Source organism: Armigeres subalbatus, chromosome 1 (genome assembly GCF_024139115.2).
Source record: "Armigeres subalbatus isolate Guangzhou_Male chromosome 1, GZ_Asu_2, whole genome shotgun sequence".
NCBI lineage: Eukaryota > Metazoa > Arthropoda > Insecta > Diptera > Culicidae > Armigeres > Armigeres subalbatus.
The window spans coordinates 205,872,968-205,896,398 of NC_085139.1; the positions used below are offsets into that span (position 1 = coordinate 205,872,968).

Below are 23,431 nucleotides of genomic sequence, written 5' to 3' on the forward strand. Positions count from 1 at the left end.
CATTGATCAAAAACCAATATTCCATCTAATACATTATAACACATTATATCTTTTTGCCTTTCTCGTACAACAAAGTTGTACATACCAGAAAGGCTTTCATTTCACTCCCAAAACGTACTTTTTATAGAGCGCTTGTAGACCCATAGTATTATATACCATTCGATTCAGCTCGACAAACTGAGCAAATGTCTGTCTGTCCGTGTGTGTGTCCGTGTGTGTGTGTGTGTGTATGTGTGTGCACATTGAAACATTAGCCAATTTTTCTAGTACTAAACCTGAATCGATTTTGCTACAACAAGTTGCATTCGATGGGGAATGTTTTCTTCTTGTTCACTATTGAGTTTCATAATGATGGCACTTCTCAAAAAATAGTAAATATTCAAAGAGTTATGAGACATCATTATTTCGTAACAAATAAGCTATCGATTTTCTAGGTTATGTTCTCCCAAGACACAATTTATTCGAAACCGGCACACTGACAGCATAGAATACACAGCTTACACGGAAGAAAAAACTTCACAAAGAAACATAGAGACCCATTAATGAGTTAAAAAGTACCTATTTTAAGATTTCATGTATACACTGAAAATTCTCGTTTATTTTTTCAAAATGACCTAAGAAACATATTTTCATGAATGAATTTACTTTTTTTAACAGACCAATATGATAGCTTTTGATTGCAGTACACAAATTAATTCATGAAAAAAAGTGACATATGTTCTTTTTAAAAGTTAGGCGTCATTTCTGCCATTTCTTTCCCCTATGGGCCGATGTGAGCAGTGAGAAGTGAAAAGTGAGACGTGAGAAGTGCGAAGTGAGGAGTAAAAAGTAAGAAGTAAGAAATGAAAAATGAGAAATGAAAAATCACCAGATGATCCGAAATGAAAACAAAAATGTTTTTCCAAATTTAATCTAGACTATCCTTTGAAAAGAGCTGAAATTTTTTTGCTAATATTTTCAAATGGATATAATAGAAAAACGACGCATCCCACAAAAAAGTGTTGTATGGGTGACCATCGCAAAATCAGTCAAACTTTCTAGTGAAAATATCGGAAACAATCCAAATTGAGCCCTACACTGAAAAAAATCAGTTTAAAAATTTTATAGTCGATTTGCGAAAAAACGCCCTTTTTTATTTAAATGAAATTTTGTCTCAAGATAGGTAATTATGTTCCCTACAAACCGTCCATACATCGCAAGCTGGGCACTCTTAAGGAAAAAAAGTTTTTCTAACAAAAACTTTTTCTTGTCGGAATTATTTTCAGTGTATTTTCATCTGAAATTAAACCAATGAAAGCCATCGTTATAGAACCCCAAGCAAATCTATTTTTATGATACATTGTCTTATTTAGTCACTAAATATAGTTTGTTTTTAAATTAAGAGTAATATTAAGAAGGTGTTTATATCTTCAAAAAAAATATTATATTCCATTATTAGCTTCTTTAGTTGCGACTAGCCACCCTAAAACCAGAGACCGGCGGAGTGAAAAACTGTCGAAATGGCAACGTATGAAAATGCATGAAATCATGACAATGATACTGGCAGCACTTGAACTTTTTGCTTGCTTCTTATGGAAGCAAAAAGTAAACAAGTCGAAATGGAACCACTTTTGACGGTTCGATTGGAACCAAGATGGCGTCTTCGCCGATCTCTTATTCTAGTATTTCTAGTTGCGACCAGTTACGACCAAAACATTGTACTCTGCCTGACTGTACATGAATACTTAATATGAGTATATTATGGGTCTGTCTCATTTGGAGAATTAAACTTAAAAGTGACAGTTCAAAAATTAAAAAAATACCACGTTATAAGAATGGCTGGTGCTACCCAGCAATTCCAATAGGACATGGATGGAGAATGATTCGATATCTGTCAAAAGTAATCTTGCTCTGCGAGCAGGGTTATTCGATAATTATTGAACTGTCACTTTTAAGTTTAATTTGAGTTTAATCATCCAATTGAGACAGACCCTATGTATACATATGTTAAATCCACCCCTTAAAGACACTGAAAAAATCAATTCCGTCAAGAAAAAGTTTTTGTAAGAAATTTTTTTTCCCTTCAAAGTGCCCAGCTTGCGATGTATGGACGGTTGGTAGGGAACATAATCACCTATCTTGAGACAAAATTTCGTCTAAACCAAAAAGGGCGTTTTTTTGCAAATTGACTTTTAATTTTTTAAATCGATTTTTTTAGTGTAGGGTTCAATTTAGAGTTTTTCAAAAAGTTTTACTAGAAAGTTTGACTGATTTTGCGATAGTCACCCATACAACACTTTTTTGTAGGAAGCGTCGTTTTTCGTTTATATCCATTTGAAAAAATCAGTAAAAACAAGTTTGACCCTTTTCAAAAGATAGTCTGAATCAAATTTGGAAAAACTATGCACTTTTCTTTTCACAGCACTTCTTAAATATTGACCAATAAATTTACAAAAGGCAACTTAAACAATCAGAAAACTTGCAAGTTCCCAAACAGTTCTATTTTGGCTTTACGCATTTTATTACATTTCCCGCATAACTTTTCAAAAGGACCTAAGTAATTTTTTTTCATGAATTCTCGCTTAACTTTTCAAAAGGACGTAAGTAACATTTTTTTATGAATTAATTTGAATACTGCAATCAATAGCTTTCATGTTGTTCTGTTGATTGCAGTACTCAAATTAATTCATGAAAAAATGTTACTTAGGTCCTTTTGATAAATTATGCGAGATCTATAGTACAGCAGAAAGTCCATTGCTGATAAACGTTCATTTCGAACAATACACCGCAGATTGCTGGTTAATTTTTTTTTACATATACTCTGTCTCGCTCAAACCAACAGCGAATAATCTAGCGACTACTTTAACGAACTAAGGTACAGTGGGGCAAGTGAGTAAAGGAAATCGTATATTTCATGTTCATCAAGTCATAAAAGTTGAATATTATATTGAAATTGATCATATTTATGACATAACGAATCATCTATCCAATCTTTATATGCCTGCGAACAAGATCTTTGAAAAATACTTTTAGGACACAAAATATTTGGAAAACAAAAAAATCGGTTTCAATTTTTCACTTGCCCCACATTTTCTGTTCATATATTTCATGCAAATGATAATTATGCTGAATAGAAAATAACTGTGATCTGTTGTGATGCTTTTTGACACTTGACACTGCCTCCATTAAATGATTTTTATGTTTGTATGCTTTCTTTACTTGAATTTTTTGAGATCTAATATCTCATCTCCATTTGTGTCTAACACTACTTTCTATTTCAGATTTATAGTAAGATAATGAACCTTTACGATAATGCAGAGAAATTATCTTTGAAATATTCATCAAACCTGGAATCATTTGTGCTTCATTAACAATCCACTTATAATTTCAGTAGAAGAGTCTACATTAACAAATAAATAAATTTTATAAATTTCAACTAAATAAATCATAATTGTTGATATATTTGCCATAGAAGTGATTCTTGTATTTAAGCTATATAAATAACATTTTTTCACGAATTATTTATCAAACATGGATTATTTAAAACACTGACACGCTTGGCACTTTGGGTTCCTGATTTAGTATTTCCACGTATCACTGTAATAACCAAAAGCCTTCGAATGAGTTCGAATTGGCATCATTTGTTTATATACGCTTAATAGAAATTATTTGTGTTTGGAAAAATAGAGAAATGCATTCAGTGTCGGAAAATTTTCACTTGCCCCACCCATGGTAAAAAACAGGCAAAGCAATAAAATATTTTTTTCAAAATTTCTGACGTTCATATAAATATTTTTGTGGCTGGAATTCAAAACTTCAAAGAAAACCAACTTATCAATGCACTAATTGAATGTGTTATGGAAACCAACATAAAAAAATATTTGTATTTATTGACACGCAAAACAACTTGTGCAAAAGATAAACTTGAAAGGTTAATAAATTTTTACTCTCGCATGTTGAAATAATTCATTATTTCATGTTTCACTTATTCAACGCATTGATTTGAATGGCCTTGTATGATTGTGAAGTGAAATTGAATAATTCTGTGCTTAATCAGTGAAATACTTGCGTTTTTTCACTTACCCCATTTACCCACTTACCCCACTGTACCTTATTTAAGGAACAGCTACTTTAACCGACCGTGTCCATTTAGCAAGTACGGTGTTGAACATAATCTGGAGATTAAAATAACGCTTTAATAAAGTTTAAAAAAAAAACTTAGCAAGTAACCGCACAATATTGAGTAAAACAAATTAAGGGTGTAGCATTTCTGCATGCGGTGAATGAATTTCGCACCGTGTATATAACTGACAGCATGAATGTTTGTGTTGCTTCTTTCGTGCTTTATTGATGATGCTAACCTCTCAAGCAAAGTTTTCCAAAGCTTCAAATGTGGAACACGAAAACTAATGGACGAACACACACGCGCTAGAGACCCGAAGCCGATGACTTCATCCGCTCGCATCAACACAGCTGTAAAAGTTTCATCGTTGGAAATACAAATCGCATACCTACGTACATGCTTTCTCGTGCGCTCGTTACGTTTGCTGCCATTTTGTTTCATGCTTTGGAAGGAAAGAAGAGGGGTGCAGTTAGCCACTGCTTTTTGGTTTGGGTGGAATGATGATGTAGTTTGGGCATATGGGTGATTTCATACACCTCCTTATTTCCATATTATGCGGCTTTTTTCATTTATATTTATGTGAATTGTTGGTTTCATTTTCACAAATGTACTTGTACAATTATTACACAAAGGGATGCAAAATCAATGTATGACATTCAACTAGTATTATTGAACTTTAATATTACATTGGTGAAAAAACACTATGTGGGAATCAGGAAAGTTGGAAACATATCGAATTTTAATCCATATGTATTTTTCAAAACGCGCCGTTGCGCTAATCATTGTATTTACTATCGCTAATCATTGTACTATCGCACGATCGCATATTTGTAACATATGCATTTTTTCCTTTCTCGTACAACAAAGGTGTACCGAAAGGCTATATGATTGCTAAAAAAACTTGATAGAAGGCCCGGAGACCCATAGTGTTATATACCGATCGACTCAGCCCGAGAAACGGAGGTGACGGCTGTTTTTTGTGTATGTGTACAAATTTTGTAGGCACACTTTTAGAACTTAGAATTATCCGATTTACTCGCAACAAGTTGCATTCGACGGGAATTGTTTGCTATTGGAAATGGGCCTGGTCATTGCTTTTCGGAATTATTGAAAAATCATTGTTTTTCCCCAAAGGTCCCCCTTGAAAATTCAAAGAACAATTTTTTTGAATGGTGGCAAGGCAAAAATATTAAAAATGATCGAAAAAATGTGATCTATTCCCCCAAAGAGCTTTTTTGACCTTTCTAATGTGATTTTTTCAATATATTTTATAATGCACGAGAAAGGCATCATCACTGCTAGGTGGATTAATCTGGGTTTTTCATTTTGGTACAATACCATACTATACGGCTCGAAAACTCATGTAAAAATTGATTTTGAAGGGGTATACTTTTTCGTGACGTTACAACGCATTGAAAAACCTGTTTTTAGACCACCTCGTGTTGTAACGTCACGAAATGTTGATGTCGAATAAAACGAACTTAGTCCGTATTTTAGACATATTACCCCGTAGGGTCATCCATTATCCTCATATATTTGAAAGGTGTTCATTATTTTTGTAATAAAATAACGAGCAAAGCAGAGATTTAACCGTGTTTAAGCCGAGGTACAAAATCACGAATTCACGCGCGTTGTAACGTCACGCAGCAAATTGCTTCCCATAAAGCCATTTTCCAAAAGCTTTGAGTGCCTTATCACAAAGGTCTTACACAATCACCATGGCTTGGGTCCCTTCTCATTGCTCAATCCCGGGAAATGAGAAAGCGGACTCTTGGGCTAAGGTGGGCGCTATGGAAGGTGATATTTACGATCGGAAAATCACCTTCGATGAATTTTTCACATTAGTTCGTCAGGAAACCTTGAACAGCTGGCAACAGAAATGGACAAATGGGGAGTTGGGTAGATGGCTGTATTCAATTCGCCCGCAGGTGTCGAAGCGTCCATGGTTCAAAAAATTGAATATGGGTCGAGACTTCATTCGAACCATGTGTCGTCTAATGTCCAATCACTACACTCTAAATGCACATCTTTTCAGAGTGGGGCTCTCGGAAGGAAATCTCTGTGTTTGCGGCGAGGATTATCTAGAGTACATGTCCCTGGTCCACCAATTTTTGAAAGTTGCTGATGTATAACTGTAATCGTTGTCTTCCCATTCCCTTGTCTGTCGTACCCCATATCGAATGTCTTCCTCATGTTGTACATTTCCATGTCTGTCGTTAATCCCTTTCGTATGTCCTCCTCTTGTCGTTGTCTCCCAAAAAAAGTTTGTTTGTCCCGTTACAGATGAAAAAATGCGAGGAATGTCAACTTTGTGAACATCAGCATTGTAATTACTTAAGCACCCTAAAATCCTTTCCTTTCCTACTGTATTATTGTATTCCCTAACTTCGACTAAACCACGAGTCTTTCGGTTCCCCAAAACTAACACTATGTATAAGAATCAGGAAATGTATTGTTAAACTTGATTTCGGCTCCGTAACGCTTCACGGCAAATGAGCCTTCCAAATAAACGAAAGATTAAAAAAAAAAGCCATTTTCCTGAACGTATTCGGTGTTTATATATCTATTCGATCCGAAATCTCATAAGGATTCAGAATATGTAATAATATGCATATGTCTGCTGATGTTTTATGCAAGTTTTCTTCAAAAAACCAGTTGAAAGTACGTGTCTGATACTTTCTGCCCAGGGAAATCGAGAAAATTTCCAAATAGAAAATTTCCTGGACCGACACTGGGAATCGAACACAGTCACCCTCAGCATAGTCTAGATTTATAGCCGCGCATCTTACCGCTGGGCTATGGAGGGCCCCTCATAACTGATCAAAAATCCCCCGATATAAAAAGGAAATATTGTGAATTTTATGAAATACGGCAGACCTCAGGGGGGCTGGTCACTTAGTGCTTACGTCTGAAGAAAGAATGTTCACCAAAAAAGTCACGAACACGGTGGCTGCACGTAATGGAATCGAACATGGGAACCCCAAACGTTCAATTCTGTAGGAAAGATAACATTAGAGAGAATGGAGACACGGCAATGCAAACACATATCATTCAAATGATAGGATAGACTGTTTTGTAACGTGACAAAAATTTCTCCAAACAAATTATTGCTGATTGATGTAACATAATACCGTTGATCAATGAACCAACTTCAAACAGTATGGCAATCAACTTGCCAATTGTTTACATTCGGCTGACAGCCAACGACACATTCACTCACCCGAACGCACTCGCAGGAAGCAGTTAAATCCCAAATTGGTGCGATTTTAATTTTGGCATCAACTTTAAAGCCAACCGACACGTGTCCGCTTGGCGCATCATCATCAGTTAGTAGTCTTGGCTTCTGTTTCACACGGCCGAAGAAAGCCGTAAAATTGCACCCGCACCCCATTGCAGACACGTGACTTGCCAGTTTTCGGCACCCTCTCGAGCGCGGAACGCGGAGAAGAATGGCAGCAGCAGCAGCAGTCGGTTCAAATTAATGGCTCGTTGTTGTCGGTTATTCGATTTTTCCTGAATTTGAAACTCGAACAAATTAGAATTTATAATGACTCGGGAAAGCGAGCAAATTAGGGGGCTTCCTATTCACTCGAGGCTATCGGGTGGTAATTGTCTCTGGGTTAAATTGGTTAACAATGCCGAGTTAACAGTTGCCCGAGGAGTGTGCTTTCCATAGACCAAGCTGAATGAGAGTGAGATGATTTTACCGTGAACAAGGTGACGCAAAAAGATGAAAAGAAAATCTAATGAGAAGTTGTCATACAATATGTTGGGTTGCTAAGCAAAATGTGTTCGAGATTTGATGTATCTTAATGGGAATCATAAAAACATTATTATTGTAATTATCTTTGTTTACGAAGTTTTCGGCCCTAGGCCGATTAATCTCATACAAAATATATAACTAAAAAGGAAAGAAATAAAAGTGATAAAAAAAATGTTCAAACTGAAATTGATTGTTGTCAACATATTGCTCTTATAGTAAGCTTTAAAATTAGGCCAACGAATGAAAGGAGTCGGAAAATAGTCGCAGCATCGAGAACCAGCTTTGCAATTGTCATTCCCGCCATTCCCATCGTTGCAGGGCACTGTTGAAATTCATTCCGCTCAACAACAGAAGTGGGATGTTGTACCGCTCACAAACGAACTCAATCGGCAATTGAAGATAATTGCAATTAACGTTTGCGTGTTTGAGCTCTCCGAAACCTCCCAAACCGAAACAGTCAGTTAGGCAGCGCGCTGCTGGCCGCTGAAACAATCGATCAAATTACGGCCAAACAAAGCACACGCGCGCGTCAATCGATGGCGCCCCCCCGTCCGTGCATGTTTGCGATGTTGTCCAGCAGGCAAAAATTTCAACGCGCTTTGATTCGATTTGCATTTCTAATTGCGGGTACATATCTCGCGCGCCTCACACACATGGTTCTTAGTCTTTAATTAGCTTATTAATTAATTTAATGATGTTGATACTCCTCGGCGACTAGCGCTAGCAAAAAGTGACTGCGCCAACGAAGCGTGCACGCGCATTCTGACTGACTTGAGCAAATATTGCAATTTGTTTTGGGGCTCATCGATGAACAGTAGTGCAATAAATTATCATGCTCGATAAGGACGGCGGAGGCTTCATTCGCTTTTTAATAGCAACATAAATTTGTTTGATGCTTCACGAAGCGATCATCAAACTCAACACAAATTCACTAATTAACATTAAAGTCATTCTTGAGAGCATTTATTTTCGCTTGGAGCTCCACCCCATTCTCCCCCGGCTCTGTTAGAATAATTAGATGAATATTGGCGAGTTTAGTCAGTTGAAAGTGAGTATGTACTCATTTCGGTTTCATTATTTATGCATCAGGATCCACCACCAAGCTAATTGTGTCTAATCACGAATCGTTGCCGAAAATGACGGCTCAGCCGATGATGTACACCGCTTCGCGCACTCTATCATCATCATCAGCTAATAATGTTCCAATTTGAATGTGATACTCTATTAAATCCTTTGAAGGCGACTAATTAACGCCATGAAAAACGAATTCAATCATTTGACCGTTCGTGATTGATAAATTGTGCTGTTAGAATAGGCCTTTGATTTTAGATTTATGCAACAATCGAATAGTGAAGTGGTTAATTAAGAACGGATTTGCTTCGACGACGTCTAACTGTTCGCCTACCTTAATGTGAAGTCGCTTCTGCAGATATTGCAGCATAGTTCCGTATGGTACAGTTCATTCATAAGAGAAAGTCAATAACTAGTTAATAATCAATAATTAATCATAGAGTCAGACATTTTTGAAGAAAAACTATAATCCTTTTAATCTATAACCATAGGAAGATTAAGCTGTCTTTGCAAAAATGTCAGAGTGATTCAGGGAGGATTGTGGAATCCACAATTAAGCATAGTTAAGTTTTAAACTATCGTTATACTATGTTCGCACTAAGGCCTGAATAACATGTTAATCAGATTATCGGCAAAAGACAGCTCATCAAGATAACCGAATAACATGTTACAAGGCCCGAGTGCGAACATACTATAAGGATAGCTCCGGAGATTCTTCAATCTTCCGGGACTTCAAAGAGCGACGGGACTGCATGGGTGATCCAGGACCATGCGAGTCCCGGAAGGTTTAGAGGCGGTTATGTTCTCTTCCTGGAACGGGGTAAAAAGAATGTAGACAGACAAGTACTGTTTTATGCGATGTTGAAATATTTAAGTTTAGGAGGCTTAAAGAATTGTTTGAGATTCTATCTATATCAAGGAAAGACAGACTTCTTCCAGTAGCAAGGATGATATCCTTATGGATGGATGAGATCCTCCCAGCAGAAGGATGAGATCCTATTCGGGAGAATCCTTCCCGAGGGGGAAAGAATGGGTCCCTTCCCCGTGGAAGGACGAGACCCTTTCTGGAAGAAGACGGGATTCTTTCTGGGGTAAGAATAAGATCCTTCCCGGACGAGAACTGGATCTTTCTGGGGTTATGAATAGGATTTCTCGGATGTAGGAAAAAAAATGTTTCCGGGAGAAAGACAAGATCTTTTCGGGGGAAGTATGCGATCTTGCCCCAGGGAAGATGGCATTCTTATCGGGGAAAATACGAGATCCTTATCAGAGGTAGAACGAGATCCTTCCTAGAAGAGAAACTGGATCTTTCCCAAGCTGAAGGACTGGAATTTTTGAGGTGGCAGTAAATAATTCTTTCCGAGGGAATGACATGAGCTTTTTCGTGGGAAGATCGGAACTTGGTGAAAGAATGGGATTTCTCGGGAGAGGAAAAATATTCATAGTTCGAAAAACTCCTCGTCTTCCCGGATGACCAACCTGACTGGCATCATGCTCGCAATCACGCAGGCTGCATCGTGAGATATCGTGCGGTAGGCAGATATCACTCTGAGACACATCAAGCGGTACGTGCTCTCCAGCTTCCGCAGGTAACTGGTTACCCCCAGAGCTCTCGCCCAGGACGGGCCGCCGTACCTAAGAATAGATACGGCAACGCCTGCCAGTAGCCTACGTCTACTGGCACACACCTTGGAACTGTTGGACATCATCCTCGATAATGCCGCAACAGCAGTCGAAACCCTCTTGCACGCATAGTCGACATGGCTGGCGAAGGTCAGCTTGTCGTCTATTACGACCCCAAGGAGCTTCAAACTCCGCTTTGATGCGATCGCGACTTCATTCACGTCAATCACTGCATATTGAGCCGACTTGCGGATGTTGACGATAACCACCTCCGTCTTATGTAGAGCGAGCTCCAGGCCTCTAGCGCTCATCCAATCCGCCACCGTGCTGATCGCGTGTGCTGCGGTCAATTCTACCTCGGGAATTGACTCCCCGTAGACCTCCAAAGTTACGTCATTGGCGAAGCCGAATGGGGGGAATTTAAGCTTCAGAACCCCGTTGTACATAAGGTTCCACAATACTGGGCCCAGTAATGAACCTTGGGGGACTCCTGCGGTAATAGGAACACTTGTCTGACCGGCATCGGTCTCGTATAGCAGCACACGGTTCTGGAAGTTGTTTTCCAAGATCCGGTACAGTCCCACCGGCAGGCTAAGCCGGTGTAACGAGAGCGCGATGGCATCCCAGCTTGCGCTATTGAATGCCCCCTTTGGTCTTGGCCATCGCGATCCTATAGGCGTCACCCCACGGATTCGCATTGGCACCCTCGCACAGGTTGTCGAAGCACGCTCTCTTGCTGCTCTTAATGGCCTTGTTAAGGGCCAGTCTCGAAACACTTCCCGGCGGACCGCTCTTTCCTTCGCTGTCGCTTCGCTGGCGAAGTGATTGGACTTCCACCCACGGACCTGACAGGGATCACCCGCCCTCGGACGCTGCACACCATAGTTGATCTTGAAGCGAATTGCTAGGTGACCACTATGGGTGTAGCCCTCGTCGACCCTCCAGTCCAGGTCAGAGACCAGACCGGGGCTGACAAACGTTACTTCTATTCATGACTAGGCCCCATTCCTACGGAATGTGCTACTGGATCCGTCATTGACAAGCTCTGCGTCGAGTTTTGCAAGTGCCTCGAGTAACACTTGTCCCCTCTGATTGGTGCAGCGGCTGCCCCATTCCACTGCCCAAGCATTAAAGTCTCCCGCTATAACGAACGGGCTCCGACCTACTAGGTCGGCCGATAGCCTGTCGATCATCTGGTTGAACTGTTCCATTGGCCACCTTGGTGGGGCGTAGCAGCTACAATAGAACACCCCATTGATCTTGGCTATCGCGACACCCTCCGCGGAGGAGTGTACAACCTCTTGAACGGGGTACCTTCCTGTTGTGCAGATTGCCGCCGACCTAGACCCGTCCGCCACCCAGTTGCCATTGTCGGCAGGGACGTTGTACGGGTCGGACAGGAGGGTGACATCGGTCCTCGACTCCGAGACCGCCTGCCACAGCAGTTGCTGGGCAGGTGCATAGTGATTCAGACTCAGCTGTGGTACTTGCACGGCTTTTCCCGATTGGCTTCTCTGAAGGGACACGCAGGCCCGCCCATAGCATGGTTCCGGGCATGCTTCTTACTGGCGCAGATAAGGCACCTGGGTGCCTTGTCGCATTCCTGCGCCTTGTGTCCCTCCTCGCCGCAGCGACGACACATCTTGCTTCGGTCTGGGCCCTTGCAGTCATAAGACTTGTGCCCGGACTCAAGGCACCGGTAGCACCTGTCCACTGAAGGTGGCTGGAGCACGCTTACTGGGCATACTGACCAGCCGATCTTCAGCTTACCTTTCTCAGTGACCTTTTTGGCGTCAGCCACCAGTAGTCTGAGATAGGCTACCTGCGTACCAAAGAATCCCCCTCTTAGACGTACAGAGGACCGCTCACCCTCTGTGCAGCACTGCTCTTTGACGGCAGAGACGACGTCTTCCACGGTCGTGACCTCGTCCAGTTGCTTACACTCGAGGGTCACTTCCGCACCCAACGACTTGACCTCCTGGGCAAGCTTTTTGTAAGCCACCCAATAACGCTTTACCCCTTTCGATTGGTGCAGCGGCTGCCCCACTCTACTGCCCAAGCGTTAAAATCTCCTGCTACGACAGCCGGCTTACGACCCACTAGGATGGACGATAGCCCAATAGAATACACCATTGATCTTGGCAATCACGACACCCTCAACAGAGGAGTGTACAACCTCTTGGATCGGATGCCACCCTGTGGTGTAAAAAGCCACTATCCTAGGCCGGCCCGCCACCCAATTGCCGTTATCAATAGGTTATCAATAGTACGTTGTACGGGTCGGACAGAAAGGCGACATCGGTCCTCGACTCCGAGACCGACTGCCACGGCAACTTCTGGGAGGGGGTGTGGGACTTGTGCCCCGACTCTAAGCAACGATAGCACCTGTCCACCACTAAAGGCGGCTGGAGTTTGCTTACTGGGCATACTGATCAGCCGATCTTCAACTTCAATCGCTCCATTGCACGCGCCCGAGCGGTTAGTTTTCGGGAAAACAGTCATCACAATTTGAAAAATAAAACACTTGAACAATTCTGATGTGACTTGCTAACTCCAAGTCCAAAATCCGACTCTCTTCTTTATTTACAAAAACGTTATTTATAATTACTGGCTATTGTTTACAATTTTTCTCTCATTTTCAATAATGTTGCAGAATGTTGCATGCTACCTACATTTACTCTCATGTGACATTCTGCTCTGAGAGCATTCGTACTCTCTAAATAAACAATTATTTAACAATTGAGTCAGCTACTATTTCTAGGCTGTTATTCGCCAAGTTTTGCTTATACTTAAATATCCGTTGTTTATTTTCAACAGCGGTTGCTATTTGATAAACATAAATGGACAGGTTCCAACCTGTCCAATCTTTCCTTTCGTTCGTTTATATGACATACTTTAAATATAGAAGAAAAATGATGATTATTGCATGGCGTTTAGGGTCGCTACATCTCTTCCAACCCACTGAGCTTGAAATTAGAATTGTAAATTATCATTTCAAGTGGATAGTTGATGGTTTCGTTACAAAACTTTACGGTTCTTCTGAAGCTATAGTTCAAACACATACATGAGATATTCAAAAGTTGTCTTCTGGTCATTAAAAAATACAAATTTTCAAGCAGTGTATATCTTTGAAATTCCTTGATACTATTTTCGTGCAATTTTCTGATACCTCAAATTAATTTAGCTATAACTTTTTTTTATTTGTAATATTTTCGCCTAATCCCTCTACACATATACTTCCTCGAGAGTGTCTTACCTGATGATGCCTTCTTAACTCGCCTAGCGTCTGCTTGCTGATGCTCGCTTCTTCATAATATTTCGTGTAGATCACTTGGTCGGTTTCAGATTCCGAGTGCAGGGTATACTCCTGGTCTGTTGCTTGGTTGTTTGAACTTGTAACGTAATATTGGATCTCCGTGGTGAAGTTTTTGACATATGATGTCTATCGTTTGCTGGGTGCGTAAAATTTGATCGTACCGTTCACTAGTAATAATTTAACGCCATCTCCGAATGTATATGTTGCTTTCCTCTGGTTGTAGTTCATGAATTTACTGCTTGCCTTATAGCAAAAATGTGTAGCTATTATAGTGTATCTCCAATAGTTTTCAGTTGATTCGCCGTTGATACGTAAGTTGTGGTGAATTGCCGTGTATACGCTGCTCAGTTTTGTTGTGAGACATTCGCATCTTTTGTTGTGTGATGCAAATTAGTTGTTATTGATAAAATTTTGCTCGTTTGATATTTCGCCTTGGGTTGATCCTCTTCATAACTTGTCTTCTATCGTGAGAGTTTAGTCTTCATGGTTTTCCTGTTTCTGTTTATCTCGGAGTTATTGTGTTATTTCGCCTGGTTAAATCTTCTTTTATATCGCCTTGTATAATTCACCTTTTCCTGATGTTCCTCCGAAAATTTCTACTCCTGATGTTCCTCCAAAGATTTCGTCCCGTTGAATCCGTCTTGATACCCCCACACTCTTTATCTTCAACCTTTCGTATGACCTGTCGTTCTGGTGATACCAATTAACTCTGGTATGTATTTCTCGATGCACTATTGTCTTCCTTCGCCATGTTGTTTGATCGTCTTCGCTGGATGTTCTCTCGCCCGTTTGCCTCTCGAGTAAGTTATTGCGCACATTTACATTTGGAAAATAATTGTGAACTATTTTACTGTCTTTTACTACTCTACACTGTCTTTTACTACTCTACACTGTTTTTTTGTTTTTTTTTTTTTACTGATTACCGGATAATGATTACATCTTCACTGCTATGTTACTATTTTGATGAATTTCATTCTACTTATTTGGCTTTGCCTCCTTTGAAACTGATCGTTTGATAATAAAAAATAATTGATTGTATTACTTCATCTGATTATGTTATTCTCGCTGAATTATCCCCCGGGAAAAAAAATTGAGTTGAAGCAAAGAATGTACTCTGCAGGTTTTTGTACAGATATAACTAAATATAAAATAATTTTCTGCAAAATACTTTCTGCCACATATTCCATATTATACCTTAGTGGTTTTTTGTTTAGGTTGGCCTTGATGGTTAATTGCTGCAACTGCTCCCCTCCACCGTTTCTGGCTTTTGGCGTGTTTCTGAAATGAGACTTAGACCTCGTGTTTAGTTTATGATAATTTAACAAAAAGCATATTTGAATAAAAAGCAAAATTCTCAGATTTTTTTTTTGATTAACAGTAACCCAGCTTGTTTGTAATACCTCGATAATTATAATAATATCAACCATTTCCGAATTCTCTTTCTTTTCACGAGTCTTACTATAGTAATTTAAAAAAATGTTATTTAGTATAACCATGATTACCTTCCCATTTAATTGTTTTCCTTTTTTTTTCAATTCTCAAATTTTTCAATTGTCTAATGCCCTTTTTTTTTAAATTCAATTTGATATTGATTTTCCCTAGATTTCATATAGATTCGCTCCACTTTGAATTTTTTTTATCCCCATTTTAACCACATTGTCTCTTCTCACATATTTCATGATTTTCGTTTTGTTCATTTTCTCAGTCACTATTTGTTACATATTCAATCAATCATTCATACAACAAGTTCCATATTCACACATTCCGAGGACGTCTCCTCTTGTCCATTCAAATAACTGTTCACCTTCATACTATCAAGCACTCAAACAAAATTTTTCATTTGTTGTCATACTCTGTCACATATTCCTTCTTAATGATATGTTTAATACTAGAGATTCCATCGCGCAAATCTCTCTCGGTACCCAAAACTAGTTTCTCATACTCATATTAATTAGTTTAAAAAAAATCACTTTCATATATCGTTCTTCTAGAATCATATTTTTACATTTCCGTTATACTTACAAACTTTACGAGTTTCCATCGGTTGTAATTTATTTAGCTTTTTCCATATTACATATGTATATTTTTTTTTTTACTTTACTTGTTGTCTTCTCATACCTGTAATCAACTTCTAGTTCCACATAATTCTTTTTTTTTTTTAGCATATGTCTTTCATATAATAATTTTGATATTTATATTACCATCCATTATCTTTTTAAGATGCTTTCTCAATTATCATTAGTTGTAATACGTTTGTAATAAATCATTCTGTTTAAATTACTGTTTTATCTTTGTATTTTAATTTTTCTCGCAACGAATCAATTAAACTTTTCATAGAAATTCTTTTTCATACCATTTTGTATTTCAGCTATTCAACAATATATATTTTATATCCCATTACATGTTGCCTTTTTATTTTCCCTCATTATCCCTCTTTCATATTTTCCCATAGTTGTTCTGTTTTAGACCCCAGCAGGTTACCCATTTTCATCCGTATTGGATTCATCATTCTTTTTTTTTGTGTGTTCTCCCATAGTGCCCCTGTTTTAGACCCCAGCGGGTGTCCTATTTATATTCTCGTTCGTGTTAATGTTTTGTATTTTCCCATAATTTTCCCCATAGCTTTTACAAGCTTTAATAGAAGTAATAGTTGATTCGTGGTACCAGCTTTCCGGCAATGCTGTTGTTATACTTGTAAATGTAGGTTCGTTAAATTTAAATATTAATGCGTTGACTATACTGTAGGGTGGTTCAAAAAATCGATTTTGCTCCACAGTGCTCATCTAGTTCTTTACCATGTTCTGAGTGTCCTCTGAAAATTTGAGCTCATTTGGATAAAAACTGATTTAGCACAAGCCGTTTCAAGTGTGCATGCAAATTAGTATGGGGAAATTTATGTTTTCATTATACTGTTAATGGCGCTTCCCCATCAAGCGCATGTTAAAAGAAAACCTACATAGCTAAAAGGAATACTCAACAGCTTTCACTCGGTGAAAACCGCATCTAAATTAATAGTTCCAATAATTAGTAATCGAATATAATCTATACCGTGGTTTTCTGGAGCTAATTGCATAACTCATCAACAGGCAACATTGCTGCTCGTGGCGCAAAGGATAGCACACACAAATTCAGGCTACTATGTTGCACTGCACATTTCAGTGATGCCCTCAAAGAAGTTTAACGATCATAACTAAACTGTCTTAAAATCGATTACTAATTATTGGGACGATAAATCAACACGCGGTTTTCGCTGAGTGCAAGCTGTTGAGTATTACTTCTAGCTATGTAGGTTTTCTTTTAACCTGCGCCTAATGGGGAAACGTTATTAACAGTATAATGAAAAAATAAATTCCCCCATACTAATTTGCATGCAAACTTGAAAAGGCTTGTGCTAAATCAGTTTTAATCCAAATGAGCTCAAATTTTTAGAGGACACTCAGAACATGGTAAAGAATCAGATGAGCACTGTGGAGCAAAATCGATTTTTTGAACCACCCTACTATACTGTTTATGCTAGTTACCTTCTTCATCCGTTGTATTAAAACATATAATATACGCCTTAAAAATGTAAACGTATAAATCATTTCATTCTTTGTACTTATTTCAGTTGAATTTATTGACTATTTTGTATACTATTTGAATGAATGTTTTTTTTTCATCATGCTTGCTAATATTTTAGTTTGTCTATAATTATAATAGTTATGCGCTTAACTAGATTTCATATTGTTTTAAATTTATTATATTTATATTTATTTGCTAAAACGTACTTATTGATTGTATATATAACTTATATTATGTAAATTAAAATGTAAAGATATCAAAAATAGTCTAAGTCAATATATTATGTACAGAACTTAAATCAATACTTATTCTAACTAAGTTTAAAACTTATTTTAACTAACTATGTTCTATCTATTTACATTACTTATGCTAATCCTTATAATGATAATCCTTAAGCCTACTATGTAGACTCACCATGCTCGATACTAAGCTTTACTTTTCAGTCGTTGTATTTCTTTAGTCTGTTATTATGCACTTTTTCAAGTCTTTTTCCGTTTTTGATTATTGTAGTTTGTGCACTTGGAAGACTAACTACTTCATATGGACCTCTCCATAAAGATTGCAATTTCTGTCCTGTACATGTGGGGTTGGCTTTCACTAAAACCATATCGCCCCACATTGGTTGCCAATCTTTAGCTGTTTTGTCGAAATATTCCTTCCGTTTCTCCTTCGATACTATCAAGTTTTCTCTAGCCGTGTCGTGAATATATTTTAGAGTGACTTTCAATTCGTTGGAATAGTCTCCATAGGTAAATTCCATATCTCTCATTCTGTATATTGAATTAGGAATTCTTGCTTTTCTGCCATAGAGTAATTCGAAAGGCGTGAAACTAGTAGATGAATTAATTGTAGTGTTATACTGGAATGTAAAATGGGGTAAAAGTCTATCCCAGGTTTGTGGATCCCCTCCTATAAATTGGCGTAAGTAAATTTTTAATTCTCTGTTGGATCGTTCCACAAGATTTGCCTGAGGATGATATGCTGTTGTTGTTATCTTTTTTATTTTTAAAACTTTACAAACATTTTTCATGAGGTTGCTCACGAAATTTGCACCTTGATCTGTTACTAGTTCCTTGGGTGTTCCAAATTTACAAATAAAGTTATCTACGAAAGTTTTCGCTACAGTTTCGCTTTCTTGATTTTCCATTGCCGCAACTGTTAGATATCTGGTTAAGTCATCCTGTATGACCAGGCCATATTTGTTGCCATTATTAGATTCAGGTAGTACTACAATATCCATAAATATTTTATCGAATGGTTCAGTAGATGTAGTGGTAATCTTCATTGGAATTTTGTTTGAGGCACTAATTTTGTTCTTTTGGCAAGAGTCACACTGCTTGACGTAGTTTTCAATATCTTTTCGCATATTTTCCCATATGAACATTGGGCTTATCCGCTGAAACATACGTTTACCCCCAACATGTCCCCCCAATGGGCAGTCGTGAAATTCCTTAAGTACTGTATCTCTTTCTTCATGTGGCACCCACATCCTCTCTTTGTTTGGGGCAAACAACGTGAATTTCTTATTAAATTTTTCTGCAATAAATCGTAGCATGTTTGCATATATAGGAGCTTGGAGGTTTCTAAACGAAATTATTTGAATATTTTTCGCTTCATCTGCGAATACTGGATGTTTGCTAAATCCATTCGTCAATTTCTGAAATAATGTTTTCGGGTCTTCTTTTGATTGCTTGGATCCGTTCAATATAATGCCCCACATTTTGTGATCTGGTATTGAAAATATGTTTCCATTAAAATAATCTTTCAGGCCATGAGGCAGCTTAGCCAATTCGCTCAACTCTTTGTATGCTGATCTGCTGTTAAGAATAACAAACGTTGCATCTATTTTATTTTCTGGAATTCTTTCTTTAGAAAAGTTCAAAAATTTGAAATCAATTTTACCATCTCGTTCAGCGTTTTCAAATTCTTCGTATACATTCTCATGACATTGATCGTCATCTATTTTGAAGCTTAAATCAATGTTATCCAGTCCATCCATATCTGCGCTCCAATTTTTACTCGTTTTTCCATTGAAGGCTTTTGTGTTTGCATTGTCATGATTGGTCTTTTCCTTTTCTTGCTGTTGTATTTGCCTTCTTTGTCGTCTGGTAACGACTGCAATATGGTTTGGGCTACTTTCCTTCTCATTATCCGGCTGCTGCAGTCTAGATAAGAAGTCCGCTACAACGTTATCCTTTCCCTGTTTGTATCGAATATCAATTTCCAATCCCTGCAATTTCAATCTTAATCTGGTCAAGGTTGGAGAGGTTTCCTTCAAGTGCCATAGCGAAATCAGTGGTCTATGATCAGTGTAGACTATAAACCGCTGTTGATAAATATAATGTTTAAAATAGTTTACCGCCCATACGATTGCAAGTAATTCCTTCTCTAATTTCATTAATTCACTTGTTCTAATATTTCCGTGCAATTGTTCATGAATGTTGTTTTCTACAAGGCTGCAATCCAGTTTTTGATCTAAATTTTCGAACCCATAAATTTCCTCGGATGGTTCATCTACCATAGCATCTGATGTAAAAACTTCTCCCATTTTTCTGTTAAGTTTGGCAAGGTCGTCATTTACAATAGTATTCGCAAAGTATTCTTCTTCGTCTGTGTATATATCATCTGGATCTGGTTCCTCTGGTTCTTCTTCATTTTCATCAACATGTTTCTTTAAACTGTCTTGGTCTTCAATATCCCTTAAGACGTAGTCTACTATGTTCCATCGTATTCGATTATTTTCCATATATGGCTTCTTACCCTCTGCATTAGTTTTGAAAATTCCAATTTTAAAATTATCTTCAATGGCATGAACGTGTTTTTGATAAAATTCGCTCCAATTATTGCTGGGACAGTCAGATTTTTAACCACATAAAATGTTGTGGGAAATATTTTCTCTCAATCTTCAAATGTATCCAAATAGATCCTATTGATAAAATCGAATTTTAGTCACTCCTTGAACTGTCATTTGATCTTTCGTATTTATGGATTTTGCCCTACTCTGATTGCTCTTTTGGCGCTGATTATATTCATTTGAGCCCCAGTGTCTAAAAGATATTTTGTTAATTCGTTTGGATTTTCAAGTGTGGCAAGTTCCAAACAGAATCGATGATCGTAGGTAAATTCTATGGGGTATCTAATACCTTCATTTTCATTTCGTTTAATTCCTGGTTTTCTTGAACCTTGAGCGAATAATTGTCTTCAAGTTGGTTGGTTTGTTCCTGTTTGTCATAATTATTTTCTGCAAAACAATTTAAATCCGTATGTTGTTTCCTATAAGTATCCTTAGGAAAATGACCTGTATCAATAGTTTGATTATTTGTTCGACATCCTTTGTCAATAATATGTTCAGCTTCTTTAAATGCAAAATCTTCGTTATCTGTTGTCTCTGTTTGACAAGCCATGTCACTAAATAATACGTAATTCCGATTACTTGTGTTTCCTTCACTGATTTTTCCAGCTAATGAATTGACGCCATTTATTCCCCTCTTTGATTTATTTTTAGTAGTGTTCGCAATAATATCTGGTTTGCGCAAAATGATATACGCAAATTGCTGATCAATATATAATGTATGTTGCTTAAGAAATTCTGCTCCTATAATTCCCGGTACACATAATTCTTTTATTAAATGGAATTTAATTTTATATTGCGAATTCCCCATTATCACGTTTATTTCTACTGATCCTAATGTTAACGTTTGCGTTGAATTGAATCCAGTCATATTCAATTTGTCGGACAAATTTACTTCAGTTTGCCCCATATTAGCAGCTACGTCCCATCTCATTAAGTTACAACAAGCACCAGTATCTATCAAAAACTTCATTTTACGATTGGGATTGCCCATTGCTTTGAGGGCCAATAAAAATTGATTATCGCTCGTTCGTATAATTGGCACCCTTTCATGTGCCGGAATGCAAATATTAAGCTTGTGCAAACTTGTAGAGGAGTTTTCTTCCATCTTATTTGAATGTGAATTATTGGAATTTTCCCTATAAACTTTAAATTTATTGTTATTATTATCCACATTATTATATTTAGCAATATTAGTGTTATAGCGTCTAATTGGTTTATTATCTATTTGTCGGGGTGTTCGGACGCAATATTCGAAGCCCCCATTGATCAGTTTTTTTGTTTCGTGTTAGATGTAGTCCTTTGAACATCTGCGTGTGAAAAATCATTTTGACATTCTTCACCATACAAGTTTTTCCTATGTCCCTCGTTAGAGATTTGATTGAGATTGTCTTCCATAGCCTTGTTCAATATTTCCACTCTTACGTTGATCTCTTCAATTTCATTTCTATCGTCCCACTCGTTTTTTAACCAGATAAGTAACTCTGGAAATGATTTTTCTCTTTGGAATATTCCTGCATGGGCTAGATCCTTGTTTCGAAGTCCCCCTAAGAAGTGTTTTCGCAAAGATGATAACCCAAACGGCCCTTCATTTTCTATCCATTTATACAATTCTTCTCCTCTCGCTTTATATTCATCAAACGATTCGTTTGGTTTCTGTAAAAGTGTTTCAATATCTTTCATAAGAGCACTAATGCTTTTCTGAAACTTAAATTCTCGTTGTAAATTAGCTTTCACTTCTGTCCAAGTAGGGGCAATTAAATTCAAAATTCTTCGAAGAGCCTTACCTTTCAATTTCATCCATATAACATTCAATAGCGGAGTTTGATCGTGTTCTTCTAACTGAGATGCAAATAATTCCAATTGTAAAATGAATGGTTCCAGCTCTTCTGGATTTCCATCATATACGGGTATACATTGGAGTGTTGTTATTTGTGAAAACTCCATTTTACCTTCCGTTTTGTACCGAACTTTCACCAAAGTATTTAATCAAGAATCAATTAATTGTGACATTGAGGTGTTAAATTGAATAAACTTGTTTGTAAGAACACAAATCCTGCGAACGCATATTGCTGGCAATTACTGTACTGCTGTTACATACATTATTTCATTCAAATCAAAAGCTCCCGCACGTAGACGTGTAATCATATCCAATGCATTGCATTGGAAACGCGCCCATTACCGTGCGCCTATCTGCTCGTCCGCGGTTTGGACGACTAATTGCCGACGCATCAAAATGTACTTAGTCCGTTCGCGGGTCGTTCGTTCAGTTCGTTCGCGGGTCGTATTGAAAAAAGTGCCGAGAGAGTTACCGAAAAAAGTGTGTCATCCAGTGTCCAGTGTAGAACATCGTCGTGGAAGGTAAATATATAATGATAATTAATTTATTGTAGGTGAACATATGTGAATGCCATGGGTATCTTAATTTTAGTTTTCACCGGAAAATCCATCAAGACGTCTTCGAGTTATGCGAAAACGAACAGAGACCGTTTAATCGTGGACAAATTCTAGTGCTTTACCGCAGTGTTTCCTGTTGTGCGGTAACCAAGTATCGGTGATAGGTGAGTATAACACCTCTGTATCGTGTAAATAATTTCACCTTTCAATTTTAGTCCTGGACTTAATACCAACTTTTAATCGGATACTCTGGGCTTGGCATATATTGAGTGTGAGTATTTAGTAGTAAATAATTTGTTGAGGATACTTGTATTATGGTATTTATAAATAAAAATGTTTTATTATTACATGTAAATGCTTCGAAAAGCCCGAAATTCATGTACTCACCTATACCACATTTTTTTTTACTGCTCCGATGCTCCAGGGAATTTAATTAATTTGTCCGAGTTTTTTGTTCATTATGGCTGATTTTTTTGTCCTTGTTCGCACATTTAAAGTTTTTATTCTGATGTGCACAATCATAGTTTTCTTCACTTTTTACACATTTTGGATGTGAATTTCATTTCACTAAGTGTCTTTTGAACTTTTTCACTTTGAAATTCAACCATCTTCTCGATTTTTTTATAACTACTACACAGTTCGAAACGGCGTTTCCATTGCCAAATTCTAGCGGTTACCGCTGTCACCAATTGCACGCGCCCGAGCGGTTAGTTTTCGGGAAAACAGTCATCACAATTTGAAAAATAA

The 23,431-nt window shown here is 37.8% G+C and overlaps 1 long non-coding RNA gene across 1 annotated transcript; it reads left to right on the forward strand.

Moving 5' to 3' along the window:
- The first annotated feature begins 22,498 nt into the window (after positions 1–22,498).
- Positions 22,499–23,039, forward strand: LOC134210152 (uncharacterized). The gene is made up of 2 exons (XR_009978808.1): positions 22,499–22,648; positions 22,719–23,039. It is a non-coding gene; the product is annotated as an uncharacterized LOC134210152 (long non-coding RNA).
- The last annotated feature ends 392 nt before the right edge of the window (positions 23,040–23,431 follow it).